The sequence below is a fragment of the Strigops habroptila genome, chromosome 3 (assembly GCF_004027225.2).
Source record: "Strigops habroptila isolate Jane chromosome 3, bStrHab1.2.pri, whole genome shotgun sequence".
Classification (NCBI taxonomy): domain Eukaryota; kingdom Metazoa; phylum Chordata; class Aves; order Psittaciformes; family Psittacidae; genus Strigops; species Strigops habroptila.
Genome location: NC_044279.2, coordinates 72428560 through 72436467, shown reverse-complemented (window position 1 = coordinate 72436467; position 7908 = coordinate 72428560).

Sequence of the window (7908 nt, the reverse complement as noted above, 5' to 3'; positions counted from 1 at the left end):
GTTTGGTATGATTTTTAAAAAATAGGATGGAACTAGAAGGATACTTGAGACCTTGACTCAGAAACCAAGGTAGGTTGCTGCTATTTGAAGACATCTGAGTAGACACAATTAGGGGCAGATCAATCCTTTATGAAGTTTTAAATTTTTTAAAAGATCTGTCTTTTAAAAGAACAGTTCCTTACCTGTATTGCGAACCAGAACAATCTCTAATTGCTCATTCAGTGGTAATGAAGAAGAGGGTAATACCCAATCAGTGGTTTGCGTTGTCTTTCCCTTCTGGGAACAAAGTGGGTACATACATTTTCATTCTACCACAGAAGTGCTTCATAGGCACCAGATTAATCCAGTTTCATAGACATTACATGATTAGTTGATGATGTGTTCTTATCTTGCAATTTCAGCGCTGTATCTCTCTGACCATTGCAGACTTGATATTGCTAACTGTTCTGGTGATTTGAACCCTGACAGTCTAAACATTTTGTCACAAGCTTTATTTTGTGTATACTAATATAACCATCAGCATTTATAAAATTAGACACTTGAAAAGCGTCTGCAGGACTGAGCCCTTCTTCCTTGTGCTAGAAAGAGCAACCTAATTATTTTGCTGTTACGATTTATTAGAACAAGAGCATAGTAAAGACAAATAACACAACATTGACCTCATAATAATGAGTGAATGATTAGAACTCCTTGTATTGGAAAGTATATTTTCATTTAGCGACTGAAAAGATGTTTAACTAACTGCTATTAATGGTGTTGTGATGGCCAGTATCCTGATTTTAATGAAGTATTTAGAGGTGTTGATACAAATGTAAATACTGATCCCTGTTTAAAACTCGGGATATAAAAGATTATATTTCTTTTTTAGGCATTTAGGAAGTTAAACAAACTTCTAAAACTCCAGAGCTATCTATGTCATCCATTTCTAAGCAGAAATCTCTGCAAACAGGATTTCTGCTTTCAAACAGTGGAGGTAATATGGTCGATAAGGAAAATGAGTATGCTTCTGAATGATTTCTCTTATTTGTATAACTCAATATCTCAAATAATATATTGAGCATGAGGACTCTGGTTGCCACTTTAAAAAAAGTTACTAATTGCTCTGTTGGAAAATCTAGTAGGATATGTTTTTAAAGACTATAACATACATCCTAAATGCATAATTAAATAAACAATTTATATTTTAAATGTTGTGATTGAAAGTTTTAAATTTTGAGACAGATTAGAAAACTAAATGCATATATCAGCATATGTTGTAATCCTGTAAACATTAGTTGTGATTTATGCATAGAAGTCCTCCCTTTTAATTTGATGGACCTACTCAGATGAATTAAATTATGTGGATTGGTGTTAGTGGGACATCTATAGGTGTCGGTCAACTTAAACTCTGTGGAAGTTGAAAGTGTTTGCAATTCTGAAAATTAAACCAGCTATTCAGTGCCTACACATGGATTTAAATGCCTGACTTTTAGCTCCTGCATTGAAACTCTTTTATTTAAGCTTTTTTTACAGTTACAATAATATAGTTGTTTGAATGAATCATATGTATTATGTCTTTTATTATGTGAGGGAAAGATAGAATCTTTCTAACTTAAGGTTCTCTGACTTTTCTTAGTTTATATTAATGTTATTTAAAATAGATTCTTACATGTAGCATTGTGGGAAATACTCCTATTAAATTGTTTAAAATGGACTAGATGTAACTTTTTCTTTTAATAATGGTTGGTTTCGTTACAGATGAAGATGCATTTTTTTTTTATTCTGATAGAACTGCCATCTGAATCAGCTAATCTGCCATTTCAAGCACATTTCTCATTAGAGTTAATGAATTTTAGGATCCTTTTTAAATGAATTGCAGGATTCTTAAAAACTGAAATTTCTTTAGATACTTGTGATCTGCGCTTATCTGATACATGAGGGCATTGTGGTATTTAGTCATGACAGTATCCTTAGTGTGTAGTATTTACCCAGTAAATAAGCAACAACTGCTGGTACAGTCTGCAACTAATAGGTGAGAGGTTAGATTGCGGAATTAGGGAAGAAATGTTAAATGGGACAAATTCAGGGATATTTGAAAAAGGGAAATATGTTGACAGACTGGAATAATGTGGGCATGGAAACAATAAGTGATGGAAGAGTGTAATGGAAAAATGTAGTACTTCAAGAGAGGGAAAGTTTATTTCATGGTTGAGAGAGCTAAATACATATTGAGGGAAAGAGAGAGGTACAAACTTTCACACAGCATTCATTGTGAGAGGCAAGAGCAAAACAGAAGGAAGTTATTTGGAGAAAAGAATAAAATGTCACCATCAAACTTGGTTTTCAGGAAGGGAAATAAAATATAATTTGTGTTGAAAGGAGTTAGGAAAGAGGTGGAAAAAGAAATGCTTTAGGGAATGGTGGAAGTGAGGGTTAAAAAAAAGAAAGAATGCTCTCAGTAAGATATGATTAAAGAGGAGTTTGAGTGGGGAAAGGAGTATGACATTGATAAAGCAGAGAAAATCTTAACATCTGGAAGAGCAAGGAGTAAATAATGTACTACTTTTTTTGGGGTTTTGAGTCCTGTGTGGAAGGGGCATTTTAAAAACTTACAAGGTTTGCTAACTCTGCTATCTACTGTTATGAAGGTAAAAAGCTCTTACCACAAAGTTTCAGGGGGAATATTATTCCAATCATGAGGAAAATATGGGAGAAGACACGAAAGAGTACTTGGATACCATAGAATCTATAATCTGCACAAAAGCTGTACTCCCTAAACCAATCTTAACCCTTAAGTGAAGTCAACCTCTCCACAGTATTCCACCAAATTGATTTTTTAAATGCGTCCCAGTAATAGTCAATTACTTCAATGTATGTGTCAGTAAGAAATGTTACCAAAAATTTGATTAGAGATAAATGGGTGCTCTTTGTACTGCCTAAAGCATACAATGAAAGGAACATACTGAGTTGTTATTCTGTCTCTTGTTATCACACCAGCCATATTTTATAATCTTGCAGATAAAATGATCACTCTCTGTATAAAATTCATCATGTTTTCCTCCCTTCCACCTTCTAGGAGATTCTTTCAAACCTTCCTTTACAATTTCTAGCCTAAATCAAGGCTATGTCTGATTCACATCTCTCTGCTTTTGTGTCAGCATGTAGCATTTTCTGTATTTGACTCTTGCTCATATTAGCTCATTCATCTCATTTAAGCTACAGGTCATCTTTAAAGCTCCTCCTGCAACTTCTTGTACAATTTTCATTTTGCTGATGTTCTAGGCCAGCCAGAAGGTCCAGTAACTTTGCCTTTGAGTTGCTATCTGTAACCTGATTTTGAGTAACTGTTGATGTGCTCTCGTTTGGCCATTCTTACTCTGTACTGTTTTCTTCTCTACTTCAGAAATATCTGTAGGGTAAATAGAAGTAGGGGCAGGTTATTTGAAAGGTGTATCATTTGCCATTCTGAAGGATTTTATGACTATCTATCTCTGTTGTTCTAAGAGCATGCATGAAAGGGGAGAATCTCATTTGCTAAACTACAACTAAATACAGCTTTAAAATTTGGAGTCAGAAGCATTTCATACCATAGGTGTTTTATTTTCTTTTTCTGTGTAATGCTTTGAAATGATCTTTGCATTCTAGTGAGTTACTGAATGACTCCAACTTATTTTCAGAGTGATTATATAGCGGATAGCTCCACAGCTTTATTATGCTGTTTGATACAGGAGAGGATTCTTCTTCTAACACATTTAGATCAATATTTTGAGTTTTACAGCATCACTGTACATCTTGTCTTAATCTGTGATGTTTATATTTGCAATATCCTCTTCCACTCCCATGTTTAATATATTAATTTCACTGGGGCTTTTAGAATACTGATGAGAAACTGGTGAGCAGCAAATTAATTTCAATTCTTTTTACAATTTGCCAACTGAATTAGGCTTTTCTCATATAAAGATTAAAACAGCCTGAGGATTAAAGCTTTATAAATGCAGAATAGTTTGCAGAATCAGGACTCAAAATAAGACCTGTCATCTTTTTAATGGATTTGCTACTTCACTTCAGTTCTGAGCATCATGAAAAGCTCTCAAGTCCAAGAATAATCCAGAATACACATTGGAAAACTGTAGTATAAGCACTTTGTAAAATGAAGTGTTTGAAATTCCTTATTATTGTTATAATAGTAGAATTGCTATTGCAAAGGAAATAGTGTCTTTAGAAGTGCAGAAAATTGTAATAGAATATGGTAATTGAATTATAACCTGCTTTAAAAAGAGTAAGATGATGTTTGAAAACAGTACCAGAGGTACTGGAAGCAATGTGAAGTCTCTTAGGATTTTTCTTTCATTTTGGGCTAGGTTTTCTGTGATACAATACATTGTTTCAGTTGTGTTCTCTAATCCATTCCTAATCAAGTCAGTCTGTTGTTCAGTTATCTTTTGGATTATCATTTTCCCATACATACTCAAAGTTAAAAAATCATCTCTCTGTATTTAAAGGTGAGGAGAAAGAACTGGTAAAGAGGCGTGTTTTGTCATTAAAGCCTCATTCTGAGAGTCATGAAGGAAAATCTTTCTGGTAAATTCAATGAAAATGATTCAGTGATCATCATGGATGCTCTGCATGGATGCTGTAGGGAATTGACTACTAACAAAACATGAATAATTTATGATCGAAGCTAAGAACCAATGTGTTTAGTAAATATACACAATTGCAGTATTCTGGGTGGGTACCAAAGAGCAGCAGTGTACTCCTTAGTCATTGAGCATTGGCAGGGCTGGCTGGGCTTTGCTTTCTCTGCAGCTAAAAATTGAATTTGATTTCAAGTCCTGCTAGTTGTTTATTTAATTTGCAGATAGTTCATCATAAGATCTATTTATGCTTTTATTTTTCAGTTCAAACCATACTTGAAGTTTGCTTCTTCCTTTACTTAGCATTCTACAACTTGCTCTTTTGGGAGATTGCTTCCTCTTCAAGAGTAGCTGAAAGTCTTGAGGGGTCAAAGAATTGCTTTCCTTGAATAATTTTAGATCTGCTTTTTGCAAGAGAACTGGGGTCCTGAATGAATTATATGGTAGACATCTTTGGGAGATTTAATATCTCTAAGTTCTCAGATTTACATTCCATGTTTTACTTTGAAAAGGATCTAAAAAGGATTTTGTCTGTTTACCAGTTTTTTTCTGTCATCTTCTCATTTTGATCAATGAAGTTGTTGCCATGTCCTGTCTACAGTAGAACAGCATTTTAATAAATTTGACATTCTCAATGGTTTTCCAAAAATTATGAGCAATAATACTTGTTTTATACTTGGGAAGCAATCATCCACTACTTTCTTATGACTCCTCATACCATGGCTAGCTTTATACCATCCAAAGCCCTTTTATTCCTGTTTGTTTTTGAAGCAAGTGTTTTTCCCTGGACTGACACAGCCAATTGCTTTATTCTCTTAGAGTATCCAAGATTCTGCAGTAACATCCAAACATGCTTCATCTCAGCTGTTTTGAACACTGAAGCAATTTTTACTCATTAAATAAGAAAATTTAGACATGTCTGATGATTAATTCTAGTTCTAGAGAGATGAATGGTACCTTTCACTTAAAGTAGAAGAGTATCTTTGCAGTTTGGAACACTTCCAAAATAGAAGTTAGCTCGTTAAGCTTGGCCACATTAGGTAACTGAGATCAGCTCAGGTACCAAGATCATCTGAATTTGTGGACTAAAGTGTAGATGATTTGAAGGTGTAAGCAAGCTCTGTATTTATCAAATACATAAAGATTGGCTGATCACTCCTTTCTGTTTCATTCATTTGCATTTAATGTTTTGAGATTGCCACTTCTGCTTCTTTAGAGCCAATCCATTAAGGCCACTAAGAACTATGGTAGTGGAAGTCTATCACATATGTGTAGAAACTGTGGTCACCCTCTGTAACAGAAGACATTAAGGCCTTTGAAAATAAACCCTCACAAAACCTGCATGTCATTTGTGCATAACGAAAGAGCTAAAATGTTGCAAATTCAGATACAAAAAGACACACTCATTCCTAGGTTTCATTTCCAGCTGGCCTTTGCTCTATTCCCACATTAGAAAGACGATTTGGTTTTTTTAAGACTTTTTTTAAACCACTGCAAGGTTACCATGCCAAAGTGCATGAAACCTGGCTCTGTTAGATACCACGTCTGGTTATATGCTCTGTACATGAGACTGACATGAGCTATGACTGTGTTCTCCCCTTGGAGAGAACTAAATGTCTTGCTTTGAGCAAAGCCTGACTGTATAATCTTGGCATTAAATAGAATATGGTAGTATATAGGACTGGCACTGTGCTGAACGTGCATTACTGGCTGTGTGGGGTTCTTCACATCAGAGAGCTCTATAGCTGGAAGAGCCGTCACCAAGACACCCGCTGTGTTGCTGGTACATGGTAAGACTTGGCTGAAAACTGGGAAAGAAAAAACTGTCCATGCGACAGTTACTCTAACCCATCCAAATGTATTTACTGAGCTACTCCCCCCCTGCTCCATGGGCCTTCGCTCTGCCCCATGCAAGGTGTTTCAACCATGTGCTTAGGTTCTCCTTTACCTTGTTGACTTCTTATGGGATGGGAACTTGCAGGTACCTCTGCAATCCATGTTCTCAGTATTTTCATGCCTTACTAGTGACATAGGAAGATGCAGAAATGCCCATCAGATCAAAAGAAGTCCAGTTCTGCTGTGTGCTGCAAAAAATGCATTTTAAAAATTTATTAAGGACTCTAAATATTTTAAAGTCCTTCTGACTTGAGATTATTGCCTTACATAAAAGTTTCATAGATACAGAAGCTGCACTTAAAGTCCTGATTAATGCATACATACCTCTGGAATATGTATGGCTTTCAGACTGGCACTAGTAGAAACAAACCTGAACATTTTTAGCACTCATTATAAGAAGCAGTTATTAGTTTTGTCTCATGAATATGTGTTGTGAGAGGCACAATACTCCTCTTACAGCATGTATTCGTGAGACAAAGCCAGTAACTGTCCACCTTTCTGATTGTTGATTCTCATTCAACCCTAACAACATTGCACCCAGTTTTCTGACAGATTACGGAACTGAGGTGTTCAGTGTAAGCTCCTTTTTAGTTACCTAATGTTTTTTCAGAATGACAGCATACCTGCAGATATCCTACTGCAGATGCCCACACAACCATGTCATATCATGGTTGTGTGTATCCCTCACATGTTCCTGGTCAAGTCTCCTGCTAGGTAAGGCTAAGTCTAATCCATTTAGTCCTGCTCATACCTATATGAAAAGCTCCTGCCACACATGAGAGGAAGGTTTCTCCTGCTTTTAGGAGGGTATGGCTCACAGCTCCATGGACTAGTTGAGATCCATGCAGCCTCTGAAAGCCCCTAGGTAATCTGGAGTCCCTTTTCTAACATGAGCCCACAGGGTGAGGAATAGGAGGGCTACAGTGTCAGGTGCAGCCCTGTGAGGTCAGTAACTAGCCCAGTTTGCCTGCAGAATTAGGAGGTGTTCTGTGTCCTTGCCTCTCAGGGCTACCAGGGAGTGTCAGTGGCCATAGAGCAGAGACAGCTTTGTTATAACACTGACACCAGTTTAATTCCCCTTGTGAAATGGGAGATATGGCCCAGAATCATTGGTCAATACAATGAATTTAATTGTCTACATACAAAGCTTTGAAGTTCAGGGCAAAACATACAAGAAGCTATGTTTGATCTGTATGGCAGACTGATGGTCACTTGACAGAAATGAACCACTGTGAGTGGCCGGGGGTAGGATGCTCAAGTTTAGGATGCTTCTTTGCTGGGGAAGCATCTGGGAATTCTCCATTCAGTTCACGTCTGTCATGATATATATCCAGATCCATCAGCAAGATCTCTGCTTGATGCGGAAGGAAACCATTAGCTATTACCATCACCTCTTCAG